The following is a 20,156-nucleotide window of genomic DNA, read 5'->3' on the forward strand; positions in this document are numbered from 1 at the left end:
AGAGTTCTTACCAGTGCTACCTCCCAGCCTAGAATGCTGAGAGTCCAGCTCTGCCCAGGCAAAATAGCACGGGAGGCAGGATACACTCGACGAGACCTTACTACCCATGGGAACAAAGAGCAGCATAGTTGCCTTACTCTTCCAGAATCTCTAATACCAGGTCTTTCAAAACACTATCTACTAAAGGAAGGCCTGAGAAATTATTGTTTATTCAGTACAACACCACAGAAAAAGGACTGAGGAAAGCACAGTAAAGATATTGGGGATGGATTTATGGGTATGAAACAGGTAACCTTACAGGAATTTCCTTCCAGAAAACTAGGTCTCCCATGAGCAGTGGCATAAGTAAAGCCGTGGGCACAATTGGAGAGATGCATTGTGTAGTAAATCAACGCATCATAAACTAACAGGGTTAAGATTATTTTGCTCTGCCAAGTAAGTCTTATGGTGTCTGGTTGCAAAAACAGGTAATAAGAATGGAAGAGAAACTACTGCCTACAGACAGTACGATTAAGGTCTTGGATGTCGAGCCTATAGTATCATCTCATCTCTGCCTAGAAAGAGTTCCTCATCGTATCAGTGACTGTTTCAGGTAGTTTCTGTATAAATTTTAGGTGTTTGTTTTTAGCTTGAAACCAAAGCTAATGAAATAATTCACTTTTAAATTCACAAGTATTAGTGATAGTAATAAATTTTTAGAAACTGCTCCTTGGGAAACTGTATCCCATTTGCTGTATGCTATAGTAGCGAAGGAAAGTACACTATGTACTTGCAAAGCTGATTTTGTGCAACATAATTACCAAGACAACAGGACTAGTTCTGCCATACTGATAAAGCTATGCAGGCTCTATAACACAGTTCAGAGAACTGAATGGTCACCTTGGAAGCCCATAAAGCACACAACACATCTGTACTCCCTCAAACTTCTAAGCGATAATTTCTTTAACATTAAAAAAGTGTACTGCTGCTTGCCATTGCCACGATGTTAACCAATACTGACAGGTAAATGGAGAAGAGAAGATTGAGAGGGAGGGAGAGACAACAAATGTTATAAATCATCAGTTGAGGACTTGATCAAAACTAAGATTGAAGTCTCTCCACCTCAATCGCAAAATTCCTGTATTCAATGTCTGATAATATGACTCTCCTCTGAATGCATCAAGTGATGAGTTACAAAAAGCCTCCATCCCCTTGACAATTTCTTCATATTTCATCTGTAAGGAAACACAAAAGGATCCTGAGCAGCCTGTGCATCCCTTATAGAATCACAATTTCACTGCAAGATTGCACACCAGAACACTGGAGAGAACAACGCAGGCAGAATGGTTAAGAACCCCACCTCCAGTTACTAATAGTAACTGTTTTGCAAGTCTACCTAGGTTTCACACAGCAGGCTACCTGCAGTAAATGAAAATTACTGTAATTAGCTAGTCTAAATTCATTAGTGACTAAAATAATTCCATTTCTAATCACAACATTATAGTCAGGATTTGCTTAAATCTTCCTTCCGCTCATATACCAAAATGACAGGTGCTTTCCACATACCCAGAATAGACTGCTTAATAGAATCTTTGGCTGGAAACTAGTCAAAGTGCAAAAATTGTCTGTGTGCTATGAACAGGCAGCTGTTGCAATTCTCACTGAAAATCATCAGAGATTTATGAAATTACTTGCTACTGAGAGATCACCAAAGACAACTTCATTCACACTGAAAGAAAAACAAAACCAGAAGACCTGCCACAACAGTTGTCTGGCTGTAAAAGTGAGTTGGAGAGGGGAGGGATATACGAGGGGGGTGGGGGAAGAAAATACTTGAAGCAAGATGCAACAAAAGCAACTCACGTGCCCTTTCAAAATCCCCAACTTTTTCACTGCATGTGACCACATTCTCTGCAGAGCTTGAGCTGTCTTCATTGTTGCAGGATATAATCTGTGAGGGGATGCCGAACATCCCTGTCTTTTCATCTGTTTCCACCACTCAACGTGGTTATGTAATTCTAATACAATAGTGGCCTACATACTTGAACAAATCCTGCCATCAGTTTCACACAGAAACACATCAAAACCACAGTAGGGAAATCTACCAGCAGTTTAACTAACTCTCACTTTAAAAGACCCCAGGAAAAAGCAGTACTGTAATTTTACATTTCCTTTTTTTTTTTTTTTTTTTTTTTGGAAATAAAGTGTCAGAAACAGATCGATAGGTAGCAAGTTATTCTTCCTCCAAGCACATGTACATTCACCCCACCAGGAAGCTATTTGAAACTTTAAAGAAAAAAAGCTTAAGAAGCACAGTGCAGATTATCTGAAAAGTCATGTTCTGGCTATAATATTTTATAGTAAAAATTACCACTTGACTCCATTATCTTGAGTAGCGCTGTGGTTTAGCAGCCTTTATCAAATCTTAACAATTCAACTGCTGAATCCAGGACATCCTTATCCAGAAATAGCTGTACAGATACGAGTAATCCCTTCAACTGCATGTGTAAAATTACATATAAACACTTGCAGAACTGCAGACTTGGCTCCAGTAAGCAAAAGGGAAAGAGAAACAAAATTATGGTAATCGCAAATAACAGACACTCCTTCTGCCCTCAAACATTTAGTAAGATATTTGTAAGAATGACAGCTAACCATATAGCCAAGCAGATAACTTTATTGGAAAGCAGGTCCAGCTATCAGTTCTGTCTATGCTGCATGAATGCTGTGAAACGTAAGCCTTAAGCAAACTTTTCCCCCAGACTTTATGTAAGTTTCATGGGCTGTGAACAGATAGGAACACACTGCAAGTTGAGTACACAATGCTAACCAAAACCTCCACCAATAGTCTGCATTTTTCAGTAGTGGAACAATTTTAGCTGCTGAAGTGCAAGAATTCAGACACCAGTGGAAAATGTGGAGGGTCTTTTCTCATAATTTTTTCCATTCAAAATCAAGACTGAATTCAATGTCCTGTGCTTTGAAAATGTGAAGGGTCTTTTCTGGTAGGATTTTCTGTTCAAAATCAAGACTGAATTCAATGTCCTATGCTTTGACTGTGCCCGCATCTCTGCGCTAGCCAACAGAATGAACACGGATGAACATGGCTTGCCCCTTTGGTGCTGAGTTGCTGAGGGTGAACACCATTCAGCCCACACCGAGAGGGTCCAGAAGTGCATGGACACCAGCCTCTGGCTGGGGCTTCCTGCTTCCAGAGCACATGTGTGGATGTAAGCAGTTTAAGACTGTTGTTAGAGTTTGGTCAAAATAGTTTAAAATCTACATCAACATATCTAAAGAAAAAAACTTATTAATCTCAACAAACTCACATTCACGGCTTCCAAAACTACTTTTAAAACTTATTTTTACAAAAACTGCAGAAAACAGAAACAAATGTAAGGATATATTTGAGACCTTTCTAGCCCTGCTTTAGCTCTCCTGCTTTCCAACTCCTTGCCCTGACAAAGCTTTAACAGTGCTCCAAATAGAGGAATGCCACCAAAAAACCACTGTGATGACATGGAGAACAAAAATGGTGGAATACTGTCCGTGAGCTGCAGTGGTTATAACAGCAAGGAGTCTTCTTCCTCGGTTTTAGACCATCTTTTCTGTAAAGGAAAGTGCGAAAGACAGATGAATTGACTCCACCATAATTTAAAAGGAACCTGAAAAGAAATCTTAAAAAATAACCAGGAAGTCTAGAAATGTTACTGCAGATTTTCTTGCACAGTCAGAACAGGAACTGTGAAGAGACTGATGAGTTACCAGAAAGATGAAGGCTTTTGCAACTGGATATTTCATCTTGGATGAAAACAATTTCTCCACATGCCACCTGCCTGCATGAAGGCAATTATGACAGACAAAACTGGATGGCCTTAGATTTAGAGGCATTCAAAGATGCTGATCCACTTCAATTTCTGGGGGATTCCCAAGAGACCCCCTCAATAGACAGTGGACACTGAGCAAAACCAGAAGCAATCTGTACATCAGCATGTGGTGTGAATGTTCGCAACCCTCTTTTTCAGCTGTATGCTATAGCCATTAGGCTATTAAAGATGACTATGAAAAGATGATCACGTAACACAAGCTGTGCATCTGGAGCCTGCCAAGTATTCTTAATTAACATAGTGAAAAATGAACAAAGAGGAACAGAACCTTTACAAGGCCTTTCCCCTGCAGTAAGGAAGGACACTTAAACAGCTTTGAAGTAAGAAGGCTCTGACCAAAGTGTTTTCATGAAGTATCTGCATATGGGACAGCAGATCTTCGGTTAGGATATAGGAGGATGAGAATAACTGTGTACCCATGGATCTTGTACCATACAGCCAACATCTCATAAAAAAGGAGGTACCTAATTTTCTACCACTAAATGCTCTAATTCAGAGAAGCATTACCTACTTTTTGTGTAGGTTCCTGCACCAATACAGCAACACCCAGAAGAGCAAGAGATTGTCCTGAAGAAACAGGTGCCCAGAATGATGAATGGCTCAGATTGTTGGAAGAGAAATGATAAAAAATGGTTTGCAAAAGGTATCCACCAGGAATAACATGCAATTGCTCTTCAGTAAGGCAGAACTCCTTTTTCTTCCTCTGAGGGTCATGAAGGAGAAAGACACATAAGGTACAACTCCATGTGAAGAGATCACCAGTTCTGCTTTCACATTTGAGGAAAATACACACAGTTGTTAACATCAAGATGGTTATATTATCAGGATGCAGGAGGTTTAAGAAGAGAGAAGTCACTGTCATGGTTTAACCCGAGCCAGCAACTAGGCACCACTCACTCACTACCCCCACCCCAGTGGGACAGGGGAGAGAATCAGAAAGGCAAAAGAAAACTTTGGGTTGAGATAAGAACAGATTAATAATTAAAATATTATAATAACAATAACAATATCAATAATGTAATGAAAAGGAAAACATCAGGAGAAACAGAGAAGTGAAACCCAGGGAAAAAAAAAGTGATGCAACCTCTCACCATGTGCCAGGTGATGCCCCACCAGTCCCCAAGCAACGATCGCTGCGCCCCCAGCCAACTCCCCCCAGTTGACCATATAGGTCAGCATGATGTCACATGGTATGGAATATTCCTCTGGCCAGTTTGGATTGGCTGTCCCCTCTGTGCCCCCTCCCCTCCTGGCTTCTTGCACACCCAGCAGAGCATAGGAACCTGGAAAAGTGTTTGAGTAGTGTAAGCACTAGTTAGCAACAACTAAAACATCAGTGTGTTATCAACATTATTCTCATATTAAATCCAAAACACAGCACTGTACCAGCTACTAGGAAGAAAATTAACTCTATCCCAGCCAAAACCAGGACAGTCACATACTGTACAAGCAAGAATACCTCTGCACTGGAACGACAACTTTTGAAAGAAAACAAAAAATTAATGTAAAAATGAGCTGTGTGGAAAATCCTTTCTTCCTCTTCTCTCCAATGCAGAATTATCAAATAGATATATTGCCTTTATTTTCTCCCAAATTACTTGACAAGAACAAATACCTTACTAAGGGTGTAAAGGTATTTTGCTTGGAACAAGCACATTCATAATGTATTATCAGACTTTGTGCGAGAAACCTTTTTTCCCAAAATGCATTTTGAAGCAGTAATCACAAGATAACGATTGTCTAAAAAGATCTACTTACAGAAAATATAAACTGAGCATAATGTTTCTAATAATTTCTTCTTCATAGATTTGATCAGTTGAATGTGATTACACAGAAACACAAACAGAAATGTTTTTGATGCAAAAGAAGTTACCATGTCAAAACTTAATCTTATTTCACTTGAAAGTTACACTGTTCCCTTGCTATAATTATAAATTCTATCTGCAACACCACTGGCAAATGCTACATAAGTACAACATGCCTATTCCAAGCATTTGAAGACGAATCTTTACTTACGTTGCATGAAACCTGTTGAAACCAACAAATGACAAATGTTTACCAGACAATAATTAAGGGGTTTTTGTTTCACCTCTTTCAGGACCAGTGTGAATCCAGTATGACAACAATGTCCATGGTCATTGCTTGACACTGTGCTCAGCACTGTTTCACTATGAATTTTACTTTCAGTTAGCAAAACTACTCCTCCTTAAAAAATACGCACTGCCAAGGCTGTCAACTGCAGAGCCAAGAGCATAATTCAGGCTTCCTGACTTCAAGTCAAGTAGCCTATCCACTGAAACGTGTTGTATAAGGAAACACACACAAAGATTTCCTCCCTTTCTGTCAAACAGAAATCTCACACCAGAACAGCCCCTGTAATAGCAAAATGGGGGTCAACATTCATTTCTACCTCTTATTGCACTATGACACTCCACATGCCTTCCAGACTGCAAACTGAACTAGAATCCAGTCCTGTGAAGAACTGAGGACATGAAGGACAACAGCACTGTTCAGCAGACTATTGAGAATATTAATCAACAAACAGATCTATGTCTTGTTTGCATTGTAGCCTTGCTACTAACATTCACAGCATAATGCCCCAGATTTTTGTAGTGCACAAAAAGGTTTAAAAAAAATAAGCCAAATGATATGGGAAAAAAAGTTGCATACACACAGAAGAATCTCTGCTGATCTGGAGTGTTGAATGTTGTGTGCTTTTTAATTCAAAATATATCACTTAATCCAGTTCACAGCATGCAGTGACAATGTTAAAAATAATGAAGGATATCACACAATCTGCCCATAATAGCAGTCCCTGCACTAGCATTCTTCAACTGGCTCCCAGTGATGAAACAGCAACCCCAGTTAGAAGAATTTTTTGCAGAAATTTGCCTGAGCACAGGAAAGAACACATCAAAATAGAGGCATGGGATTTGAGTTTTCCAGATATTTAATTATTCTGCAATTCCAAAAAATACCCAAAATAACAAGTAAATGGACACCAAAAAGAAGCCAGTTAAGAATGTGGCATTAGGCATCCTTTTGCTGGATACTGAGTAAAGCATATAATGTCTGAATAGTTTTGTTTCAACTGTATATTAAAGAAACACCTAAATAAAACTGGGGAGGCTGTACATAAAAATATCTGAGTAATGCAGACACTAGTCTCTTTTTTTGGGGGGATCAACAGTTCTTCAGGAAAATTTTTATCTGTTCATGCCAGTAAGATGCTAACTAGGAAAACTGTGTTTCCTATATATTGAGAGCCAAACATTTGCCAATTATCTTGAAGACTTTCAAAAAGCAGGACAAACACTTTGAAAGGAAGAAAGGGGATAACCACGATTTTCCTAAAACATTTTTAGTTCAAGTCACAATTCACCTTAGAAATAGCTAACGAAAATCCAAGGTTGGTTTTGTTTGCTTGCTAGACACTTTCTTCTTCTCAGGCTCATTAAGGTTTCCTTGCCTCTAGAAACAAGCACCTTTGGAAGGTTCACAGAAGACCAGCACCCCTTGTCATCTTTTGTAATGCAGGTTTCCCTTCCCAAACACACATCTTCCTCATCAGCTGGGTATGATTTCACACAATACGAACTAAACAACAACTTGGTTTTGACCATAACAGTTTCCACACTTCTGCTCATTTACAAGCAACGCCTTGACTCGCTCCATGAATTATGCTGTTTGGCTCTTCAATGTAAGGCAGAACAGCCTCCTAAAGCATCAAAAGGCTGCTCATCTTTTCCCACTCGATTATTCTATTGCCTTTTCTGTGAGCTGAACTGGCTTGCCAAGTAACAGCTGAATACCAGGAGGTGAAGCAGAAGAAATGTTAAAACTCTGCAGCTAAGATCAACTCAGACATCAGATGAAGCCTCCCATTCAAGGATGCACCAGGGTAGGAAAGCTAGGTTTTATCAAAGTGAAGGATTAAATATATAAGCATAGAATAATTTACATTGGAACTTCAAGATCATCAAATCCAACTTTTAAGACTGCCAAGTCCACCACTAAACCACGTCCCTAAATGCCACATCTACAGGGCTTTTAAATACTTCCAGGGATGGTGACTCAACCACTTTCCTGGGCAGCCTCTTCCAATGCTTGATAACCCTTTTGGTGAAGACGTTTTTCCTAATATCCAATCTAAACCTCACCTGACCCAACTTGAGGCCATTTCCTGTTGTCCTATCACTTGTTACTTGGGAGAAGAGACCAACCCCCACCTCGCTACAACCTCCTTTCAGGTAGTTGTAGAGAGCGATAAGGTCTCCCCTCAGCCTCATCTTCTCCAGGCTAAACAGCCCCAGTTCCCTCAGCCACTCCTCATAAGACTTGTTCTCCAGACCCTTCACCAGCTTTGTTGCCCTTCCCTGGACACACTGCAGCACCTCAATGTCCTTCTTGTACTGATGGGCCCAAAACTGAACACAGCATTCAAGGTGTGGCCTCACCAGTGCCGAGTACAGGGGCACGATCACCTCCCTGCTCCTGCTGGCCACACTATTCCTGATACAAGCCAGGATGCTGCTGGGCACCTGAGCACACCGCTGGCTCATGGTCAGCCGGCTGTCAACCAACACCCCCAGGTCCTTCTCCACTGGGCAGCTTTGTCGCCACTCTTCCCCAAGCCTGTAGCGTTGCATGGGGTTGTTGTGACCCAAGTGCAGGAGCTGGCACTTGGCCTTGTTAACCTCGTACAACTGGCCTTAGCCCATCAATCCAGCCTGTCCAGATCCCTCTGTAAAGCCTTCTTACCCTTGGGCAGATCAACACTCCCACCCAACTTGGTGTCATCTGGAAACTTACTGAGGGTGCACTGAATCCCTTCAACTAGATCACTGATAAAATATTAAACAGAACTTGCCCTGGTACTGAGCCCTGGGAAACACCACTTGCTACTAGTCACCAGCTGGATTTAACTGTCTTTACCAGAACTCTTCAGGCCCAGCCACACAGATAGGAGCAGGGAAATAAATACAACACTAGAAAAAAATTCAATGGAAAAGACAGGAAAATGAAAGATCCTATGGCTTTAAGGATACTTATGACTATGAAAAAACATATTCTCTCCTGCTTTTTAATCCACCTTTGATAAAACAACAGATTACTACCCTCATGCATATACCCTAGCATATCTTGATAGCCACTAACAGGTGATGTATCTTGTCTGTTTGCCCATATTCTAGAACAAACATTTATGAAGGCTTTGCAGGTATTAATGTAATACTAGTGTTTGGTAGTTTTTGTTTGTTTCTTTAATCTCAAGCACATATCACAAGTCGAACTGATGTTCTTTTTTTCCTTTTAAATTCCAGCTTTATTAAGTTTAAGTGCCTTTCCACCACAATTATTTCAAGAAATGATTGCACTGTTTATAGAAAGAATATAAACATATTCCCCAAGCCATTTTATGTTCTGAAGAGATAAGCATCTGGTGCTCCAAAGATAAACCATGCATATTACTCAACAGTCAGACCAAGACACCATGGAAATGGGTAGCTGAAAAATTCTAAATGACATTTTGAATGGATACGATATGACAGTTGCACCTAAAATTAGAAATGCTACATTTCAGCACTAACAATAAAAAGGAGAATTATAGTTACTTTTCTGGAGTAAAGCTTTTTTCTTCCAGGCTACCTTTAACCTCAACATATGAAGTTTACACTTTTAAGAAGAACCATGAGGTTCTTTAAGGTCCTGATTTTGCTGACAGAAAGGCATAATTTCTCATTACACCAGAGGAGTTAAGGAATACACATTTTCTAAAATTCTTTCACTTGTATTTCACAATACTTGTGATCTCTGCCAGGAAGAACAACAGTTAATCATTTCAATTCAGCACTGTGAAATTACTCAGGATTGTGTGTGATGCCTTTTTAAAACTATGATGCTTATTGAACAACTGTCTTTTCAACAACTGACTATTGGAAGGGGCTATGTGCAGAAAATGCCACCTGAGCTGCTCTGATGGTACGCTGCCAGGAGCAGATCCTCATTCACCATCATTGGGGGTGGGGAGGGGGGAATGGTGAGAAGGGCAAAAAGCAGTACTTACCCAGCAGACTGTAGCAAATTCAGAACATGAAACTCAGCATCAATTTACAAGCCTCCCATGCTGTACAAATTAAAAATATACACGCAAAACTTCTAAATTTTTCTGGGATGGGTGGAAGACACAAGTGGAGTAGTTTATACTTACTACAGCTGAATTCTACTGAGCTTAGACATATACATATGCATCACCAAAACCCAGTACAATATCCCATTACAAACTAAACAAAACCCTATTCAAGATGGGGAGGAAAAAAAAAAGAAATTTATTGTACCCAAAACACAGCTGCAAGATACACAGGCCTTACCTACTGAAAACCTAAAACCCACAAAAATATAGCTTAGATCTATTTCAGGAACAAGTTCCCTCCACTATCTTTTGCCCAACAACAGTTCTGTCACGACCCTGGTGAAATTATGCTGCAGTTTTCAGCTGGCCACCCAGGCTAAGGTGCCGATAAGGTTTTCTTGTATACACTACAAGAGCTACTGAAGGAATGCTAAACTTCCAGTTCACCTGATCAACACCAGCTTTCAAGGCTATCTCTGACTTAACCACCCTCATTCACATAAACTGTAAAACCTAATGCATTTCTCTCTGGTCACACTGTTTCTGTACTTTTCATCCTTAAGATGCCCATGCAAATGAAGCCTGAGAATCAAAGTACTCGAGTAGTTTGTGCATAAGCGAAGTTCAAGAGGACTACTTCTTCTTTGGTATCATAAAAAAAAAGTTTGTTCTGATGTACTTGCAGTATCAGGATTTGATGGGGATGTTAATTTAACTCACTAGGTATGCCTAATCAATTTCATTATGCTGGATAAATGAATTTTAAAAAATTAAACTGTGAAAAATAAGTGCAGTAGCCATTCCTTAAATGTCTCGTTTCAGAATCAGTCATTTTCTGCAGCTAAACCATAGCTTTTACACTTGTAGCATCTTAAAATATTGAAAAAGAAAAACCACAAAACCCAAAGCACCATATGCATTACATGGTCCAAAGCAGGGATTACAATTTGTTTCAACTTCAGGGATACACCTTCTACTGCTACTGTTTTTGAATGCTTCCGCTTCCAGCACCCATATTCAAATAGTAAACCAAGCAGTAGAAGCTACCAACTCTAGTTTCAAGTGACGACTGGTGAGAAACTGCATTTCTGCTATTCCATGGTCCTTACAGGCTCTCTGATTGCATAAACATTGTTATCCAACAGCTACAGCTCCCAAATCTGAGGAAAACAAGCTTAGTACCTGACTACTGCTTCCTGTAACTGGTTTTTAAAAGGCCAATTCATTGCTGGGATACAATCCAATCAGGTCAGCATTTATATTTAATTATCCAGTCATAATGCAAGACAATTCAAACAATGGTAAAATTATTAGTTTCTGAGCTTAGTCCCAAACCAAACTACATTTTCTTTCCCTGTTAAGGTTTCTAGCTTACTTTGTTCTAACTCTATGAATAGAAGAATGATATGCTATATTCTTGGAAGCATTTTACTGTTGTTCACGCATTCCTGTGGCAGTAAGATTACATACTGTCACATCAGCTTTCTTTTCTCAGCTGATGGAAGTAAACCTGAATACAGTTCTGTATAATACATAAATTTTAATGGTACACTTGACCACATCTAAGATTAAAACCCCATAAAGTTTACACAATACAACACATTTCATATAACTATCGATGCCGTATCACAAATCTCATAAAACATAAACATCAAACAGAAGGTCGCTGATACACAAGGTAGATAAATAAAAACTTCAAATGCATTTAAACATCCATAGCAGTAGAACTAAATTCAAATTTCTGTTAAAAAACAAGTTAAAAATTGACAATTCAAAAGATATCAGATCTCTATAAAATTAAGCTTTTTTGAGCTTGAAGTCATACGTTCAGCACCATTCAGATCATGCCACAACAAACTGCTTGATTTGTTAGCCAACTCTTAACTGTTTTCTAGTCACACTAATTATACTTCTCTGCATTCCTCTTCTTCTACCACCACACTCCTGCCTTCAAGGTCTTAAGCAACTCACTTCTCCCTCTCAAGATGTCTCAACAGCTTACTCAGTCATGCCAGAAATCATTGCTGAAGTTCACCCCTATACTTTAATGTGTCTTGCACATATCTAAAATGAAAGCAAAATATGATGCAAGAGGGAGCTCAGTAATTTTTCTGTCAGCCATACAGTGGGATGCGTAGATGCAAATGCAAATCTGGGGATTGCATTTGACGGGTTTAGGTCTGTAAGTCTTATACTGATATTCCTCCCAGTATACCCTGAAGAAGAGGAAACAAGCAAATACACAACAACAAGAAAAATCACCAAACCCCTCCGAACACCTCCATTACCATGAGATAGAGGATTAAGCCAGCTGCACCTACTTTGGTAGAACACATTCAGAATCCCTTTGCTCACAACAAAGTTTCCTCCTCAGGGCCTCCAAAGGAGTACAATTGCTTTTTCAAAGAACAAAACTAAGCCTAAATGCTCCCCACAGCACTGAGTATTTCTGGGAAAGTGTCACCAGCAACCTATGTTCCAATATAAAGTTGTTACACTGAAACTCACCACGTACTGACACTGATTAAACACTTTGCGGTAAGAAAACAACAGAAGGGCAGATGAGAGCAGTAAAATTCAAGCATTTTCCACTCTTTCTCCTCAATCCTTTTGCAAGGTTGAATGTGAAGCTGAGGTATACCATGCAGTTATGTAGCAGGGCGTGACTTTGCTATAAATGCTGTTATAAAGAACATTTCAGACACCCCCCAACTTATGTAGAAATTATTCCTACCAATAGTGTTAATGACAGCAGTCACCCAATGACCAATCAACACAAGGGGTGGTGGGGGTGGTGAAGTCAGCTGCCCTTTTCCTTTAGTATCAAGATAGTAACTTTCACTTGGCTGATTGATTCCCAAAACATTAATCTGAATTTACCTACAGCCATTCTTGCTTCACTTTAAAGAATGCAAGCAGAACAATTTGAAACTAGAATCCTTGACGCAATTTTTCTACCAAGTCAACAATTCACATGTGTGTAATATCAATGTAAGGAACTTCAGGCTTTGCTCCAACCATTAAATGAAACCAAACTGAGACATCCCTATGAAATAGTGCCATTTCCACTGAACTGCAAACTGAAGTACACACAGAACAAGCTGACCAGAACAAGATCAGCGAGTGACAGAACAAATTTTATTCTTGAAAAGAACTGGGAAAGAAAAACAAGTGGATCCTTTTGCATAGGTGACTAAAAATAAATGAAACATCTCAGAATCATTAAGGTTTAGGAATGCTTCCATTAAGCTACCACCCAGAGCACAGCTCATGCTGGTAGTGATTGAAAGTTCATTCTCAACTGAGAATGGAACAGAAAGTTTTCTTGTGGTCTGAGCCACATAAAAAAGCATTATACACTTCAAAGACGTTCTGACACACAAAGTAGAAGCAAACCATGATGAAGTGTTCTGGTTTTTTCCCATCTCAAGGAAAAAGAAGTTACATACCTGCCTAGAGACAAACAAGCCTTACAAAAAGGCAAGAAAAATTTAATCCATTTTCAAATCATTGTGATCCAAGAGTTTTAGTCCATCCTCATTGATGCAGAAGACATTAGGAACCTATTTACTGGCTTCAACAAGGTAAAGCAGGAACAGAAAGCTTGGAAGAATGGAAAATTAAGTGAAATTATTAAAACAGGCAGAGAAGTTAATGGATGAAATTTAAATGGATGGAATTCTATAGTTTAACACCATAGTAACGTTAAAACTAAAAAGGTATCATAATAAGCTGTTAAACAAAAAGCCACACAGAAAAATGACAAAATGTACTTAAGGCATCCGCATATGCCAGACTAAATTACAAGTATTTCACATACACCAAAGACTGATGTACCAACAGTACTGTGGTACAGGGGTTTCCACATTTTACCAATAGCTTGACAAATGTGTCTGAGGCACATCACTGAAGATATCCCCACCCTTTTCTACCAACTTAACCCATACTTAAACCTTTTAGGTGCACTGGGCACTGCATACAAATAGCTAGGGAAGCAGTTGCCAAAGGGAAACTGAGTGCATAGTAGCTATTGGAAATGCCAGTAGGCATCCATCTGCAGTCAACACTATGTCTTTAAAAGTCTGACTCCGGGGTTTTGCAACCTGACCTACTGTAATACATCATACCAAGGTAAAGCACATGCAAGTATTTGTCAACTGTCAGCAACTGAAAGGGAGTTCCTGCCAAGCTACTGGGTCAGGAACAACAACCCTACTCTGATGCTAAACTGCAAGACTTTCAGGAAACTTTAGGTGCTAAAAACCAAAAATTTACAGCCAAACTGCAACCATTATGTAGTCCACAGACAAAACAATGCACATACAATTCTATACAGAAACAGAAGTCCTGATGGCATCATCTAAGGAGCATGTTCACACATGCTACCAATCAGCTATGCTACTGTCACTTCAATTACTTTAAAAGTGTACCAACCTAACACTATGAACAGAATAACCAAAACCATTGACCACTTTTTATTTCTTGTGTAAAAACTACTTAGGAAAACAAAGTAATCAAAAATATAAATTGTTTTTCATCCTGTCCTGCAACTCTTCAAAGTGCTCCTGAAACACTGATTGGACAGAAGGACCCCCAGACCTGGCCACTGGAAGAAACCCACATTACCCAGCAGATTTTTGCAGTGCTGGAACATAGGAAGAAGAGCAATCAATGCCATGCACTGACCCTGGCAGCAAACTGCTCAGTTTAGTCAAAGACCAACAATTTGCCTCTCACAGCTTTGTGGAGCCTGGAATGACAGTCTACCTGGACATCCTGCATTCTCTCCAAAAAGCTAATACTGACTAAAAATCATATGGGTGAGCATCTGAAATGCTTTCCCATCACAGAATAGGCATGCATATGCAAGGGAAAGATACGGCAGGCTGAGTACATATATTATTAAGTAATAAATAAATAATGATAGGTGTATTGCTTCTTCAGCTGTGTAAGGAATCCATTCAATCACAACTCATTTGTTGCAATTTTTTTCTTTTTTTTGATATTGTGGTTTTTCAACAAGAATCATTTATCCAAAATTCTGTTGTGAAACACTAATGCAGTATAGTTATTCAGATCTAGAGACTCCAGCAGCAGAAGATGTTAAAAAGATATTGCTCCCTGGTTATTTAGCAGGGCACAGCACAAGGCACAAATACCTGGAAAGCTGCTGACAATCATCTGCCTGCTTAGTTAGCTGCTACCACTGTAGGCCTTGATGGAGCATTTTCATCTTTATTCTATTTTTAAGTTACTGGATAGAGATGCCTGGAGGGTTCATGAAGGCATCTCTCCTGCATTTTAGATGATGCTTTATTCTTACATAGCATCAAGAATAATTGCATGTATGTATTAGTTTCCACTGTACATCCCAGCTAAGATGCATTCAGAACATAATTCTGCCTTAAGGATGGTATCTGCAGTATGTGCCTGTCTTATCAGCACAGATCACACAAAATTTTTTGAGAGTTCTTCATTTTAATGGTAAGAAATACATTGCAAATACTGTTTTAAAATACAAAGTAATTTTAATTTAATTTGCAATTTTAACACAGTCATTAATTACACTATACTATTTGGCTCATAAACCGTATAGAGTTTTGGTCATTCAAAAAACAGATTCCCAAAGCCTCAATGACATCAGCTTCCTAAAAAAATACAGCAACTCATCACTTTATGTTACACGAAGGACTCCAAAACTGTTTCTAATGTCAGCTGAAACTTCATTTGTCTTATAGTTCTAATAATCACAAGCTGTGAAAAATAGAATTCCTGGTATAGTAATAGATTTTATATTATTTACATAACTTCATTAAGAAAAAAATAACGAGGAAGCTTGTAATCAGAGTTGTGCTATCTCTCCAGATTTTTTTTTTTGTCTTTTTCTACAAAATAATGAACAAACCATCATATTTATAGAAGAAACAGAATTGTGGTCCTGTTACTAACTGTAATGTAAGGAATATAACCATTGAAGGAGCCACACTGACAATTTCTCCCTACTTAAGTTCAGTGTGTGTAAGAAACAAGCTTTCTCACAGTCTCAAACAACAGACAAGAGGAAAGATCAGCTAAAGCTCTCTTTCTGCTGACAGAGAAGCTGCCACTGCATTCACAGCCAGCACAGTCTATGTCCCTCGTGCATGGACTCAGTCAGAGCTGTGAAACAAAAAGAAGCTGCATCCAAACCATTTAGTTTCTATTTCTTTACATGAAAGGCAGACCCTATAACAGTTTGAAGAAACCCCGTATACTCAAGTAGAGGCCTGACAGCCCACATTTTTTAAGCCAACAAAAGTGTCCCCATTAACTACAAAAGGGCAAGTATTCCACCAATATTGACAAATGCAGGTCCAAAAAATGTTGCTCTTTGAGGCAAATGGGAGCAGACTGACAACACAGTCTACCAGTACACCATTTGCTGAAATATAGAGCAAGGTCTCTTATTTCAGGAACCATTCCATACTCACTATGATTTATTTAGCCATGTAAAGCGTACATTTAATTGTACATCTGTAAACACAAGCTCAGTGAACTACAATAGCTCACATGTACATAGTCAGGCTTTCCATTCATCTCAGGTCAACACATTTAAACCTTATCGCTGAGAGACCCCTGCAAAACAAGTCATCAACACGTTGTCATGGATATTTATGTTTCTCTCACCAGAGCTTTGAGCAAATGAATACACCTACGTAAGTAGGTGAAGGTATTGCAGCAACAGAACTGTCAAATACAATAGAATCTGTGTCAAAGAGCTTACAAGATGGATTCAGAAGAGATGAAACAAGTAGAGGAGATGATGAAGATAATAGAAAAAGAAGTGTGGAGTAAGAGTGGAATAGTTACCCTGATCAACTGCACAACCTTTGTGGTAGGAAAAAAACCCCAAAAGCCTCAGCAAAAAAAAAAACAGAACAAAACACCCCCTCCCAAAAAAACTCAAACAAAACACCCTAACATACCCAAAACACACACACTCTGGAGATAATCACATAAGAGAATCAACTGGTAGTTCAGTGATAGCCAATAAATACCCAGACCGCGCAATAGGAGATATTGGCTAACACACAGAGACTCCATATACAAAAAGGATTCTTAGAGTACTAATTATTCTACAAGCCACAAAACAAACTATGCTACATAAATAAGTTCTGTTTATGGCTTCCATCCACATTTAGCAGGGATGGGGGAGATGGCTCTAGATAAATTTGGTTTCCAGCACGCACATCACACGGCCTGTCCCACCCTGACGGGTGCTGCTTGCTACTCCGAGGTGCTCCACAGCTGTACTGATTACTGCAGTTCAGCAACAGGTATAGGAAGACAGATTTTCCTATAGAACTTCAAGTCTTTTTAAAAAAAAACAAAAAGAAACCCCAAAACCAAAGCAAGGGCCAAGGAGAGGGAGAACAGGATCTTCTTCAGACTTGGGAGTTTGTCTCTACACAGACACAGGGCTAGAACACTGACCTGCATCCTCAGCACGACCAGAGTTTCAAACACGAACCCACATCTAGCCCTGCGGCACCCCGGCGGGCAGGAACAAGCAAGCGTGGCGGAGGCAAGCCCACGCACCGGCAGCCGAACGCCGCAGCCCAATAGCTCCCCGCTCCGGTTTCACCGGCAAACCCCAGGATTTCCACCCTGCTCCGGCTCCAGCAGCGCCGCCGCCAGCCCGGGGTGGTGAGGACGAAGCGAACAAATCCGCAGCACGTCCCGGCCGCCTTCGCCCCGTCACACTTGCAGGGCGGGGGTGTCGGCCCGCCTCGCCGCCGCCGCGGCCGCAGGTGGGTCGGGCGGGCTCGCGGTGCTGGTTGGCACCTGCCCGTAAGCCGTACGCGCCCCCACAGGATCCTTACTCTGTGCCGCAGGAGGACCCCCGCCTGCGGTCCGCCCCACAGCCCTCGCCCCGTCGCGGAGCCCACCTCGTCCGCGGAGGGGAGCCGGGCACTACCACGGCCGGGGCGGAGAGTGCCGGCGGGAGGAGGAAGAGGAGGGTAGTGGGCCGGGGGGAGGCTACCGACCTGCTCCGCCCCTGCCGCGGGCTCCCGTGGTTCGCTCCCGGCGGAGCCCTGCATCGCTCCCATAGTAACATAGCCGGCCCTACCGCGCCGCCGGCCGCGGCCCCAGGCGCTAGCGGCCAAGTCCGGCGGGCCCCGCTGGCCCGGAAAGGACCGGAGGAGAGCGGCCGGAGCCCGCCGGGGACAAAGGCAGCAGTGAGGAGCCCGCTACAGAGCGACTTTGTACTGCCTGGGCCCGGCCGCCGCCAGCCAATCCAGCCCGCAAACGCCTCGGGGAGACGAGAAACATCCTTTCTCCCTGGGAAGAAAAGAATTGTTATTCTCCATTTACAAAAATATTTCTTGTATTCTCGCCCTTGACAGCAGCCGGTAGCTGACGCCTGTCACAGAGTCAACGGTAGGGATGGGCCCCGTGGCACCAGCCCAGGCAGTGTTCCTGATGTGAGGTTTTTGGACAGTATCCACCGCCCTGTTCCATCAAACAGAAGCCCACTGGTCAATTCTACCTTTCCTGCTGGTGTTTTTAGGAGGATGTGGATTGGAAAGCCCCCCTAACACACCTGGGGGCTTCCCCAAGCCTATGGCCTTAGACATGTTTCCTTCCCACCACCTAGCAGCCCTTCCACATCAGCTCAAAATGCAACACTGCTGCTATTCATTCATAGGCTGGATTGCTTGGTTTTGAGGCCATAATTACATGTTTTTAAAAAGGCGTGTTCTTGAGGCAACAGTATTCCAAAGCTTGCAGAAATGGTCACTAAAAGCACTACAAAGGAGAAGGCTGGCAGAAGTTCAGCCACACTTGTATTCAGAAATAAAGAGTGCCTTCCCAGTGCTACTGTCTTTCTGGAGTTATATTATTTTGGGTGGATGATTCAATACTTGAATCAGCTCTTGGAAGGAAGAAATTAAGAACAAGGACAACCTTTTCTTAAGCCAACGCTTTAAAAAAAGAATGCGAACAGCATGTTACTTTGTATGGCCTACCCTCAAATTTGGAGACAGAAAGGCAGAAAAATGCCAAAGCATGAACTTTGTTCTTCTTTCATCTGGTCCCTCCTCTCAGTTTTACAAGTGAGTGATACCATCCAACTTTCGTCACAACACTAGCAGTCTGGTATACACCAAAGTCAAGATCACTCGGAAAAATGAAGTGCAGTGGGCCAGCCTCCTCACATGCATGGTGGTTCTGTGATAGCATCTGGCATCAAGAATGCCTGTGAGACACAGCAGGGCAAGGCAAAACAGCTGCCACTCTCTGCACCACTGAGTGCTTCTGTATATCTCGGCAGTCTGGAGATAACTTTCCAAAGGGCTAGCACCGGCTGGCAACACCAGCACAGGATTATTACGCCACAGCATCAGGAGAGAAAGCCACTGTCCAATACTTACCTCCTTGAAATGACAAGGCACAATGAAAACAACATGAGCTGGGTTTTGCTTTGATAAAATACAGTACCATTTTGCTGCAGACAACTACGTAGTTTTAGATGCAAAAACAATTTTTGGTTTTAGCCAGGTGGCAGTATACTTTTTCAAAGACACCGGTTTTCAGACATAGGGTGGGACAGGGAAAGGAGAAGCTGCCAGATCCTCTGACTGCAGCCTCTCAACACACACATATCAAATTTGTGGCAGCATAAAGTAGAGCACCAGCATCCTGCAGCCATCTTCCTTCACACAGTCTCTGGCAGAAGATAAAGATTCCCCCACAGCTTGTTGGGGAGTGCAGGCAGTGCCAGCCAGAGCAATTGTAAGGCTCTGCCTATCCTTCCAAGGCCAAGGAAGATTAAATCTTCTTTCAGACAAAAGCTGTGGCTTGACCTAAAGCCTCTTTTTGGCATGTTCTATGACTTTATCAAAGCCGTGCAGTGTTATCGCTTAACAGTGGGATTATCAGGCTATACCTCCCTGAGCTGTAGGGCACCAACTGAGGTTAACACACTTAGGTAAGTGCAACACAGATTCAGGAACTGAGTAGTTATGCAAGCAAAGAGGCTGATTTTCAGTCTCTTACAACAAATCATCACTTGGGAAGGGCCTACGAGTTTGTGTCCATTCAGTTTCCCCGCAATAACAGATGGAAAACAATACATTTGGGCTTAGCAAATTTCCCATGTTTGTCCATAAAATTTC

At 41.2% G+C, this 20,156-nt stretch overlaps 1 protein-coding gene across 5 annotated transcripts in view; it reads right to left on the reverse strand.

Annotated features, from left to right (window-relative positions):
• The window catches only part of TJP2 (tight junction protein 2), a 65,784-nt gene that overhangs the window by 26,369 nt on the left and 19,259 nt on the right, over positions 1–20,156 (reverse strand). The window contains exon 1 of one of the 5 annotated variants that reach the window (XM_064438648.1): positions 2,351–2,371. The exons of the other annotated variants lie outside the window; for them this stretch is intronic. The gene's annotated coding sequence lies outside the window, so the exon portion shown is untranslated. Of the gene's footprint in view, positions 1–2,350; positions 2,372–20,156 lie in introns of those variants that run through there. 5 annotated transcript variants of the gene reach the window in all.

Source organism: Phalacrocorax carbo, chromosome Z (assembly GCF_963921805.1).
Source record: "Phalacrocorax carbo chromosome Z, bPhaCar2.1, whole genome shotgun sequence".
NCBI classification, from domain to species: Eukaryota; Metazoa; Chordata; class Aves; order Suliformes; family Phalacrocoracidae; genus Phalacrocorax; species Phalacrocorax carbo.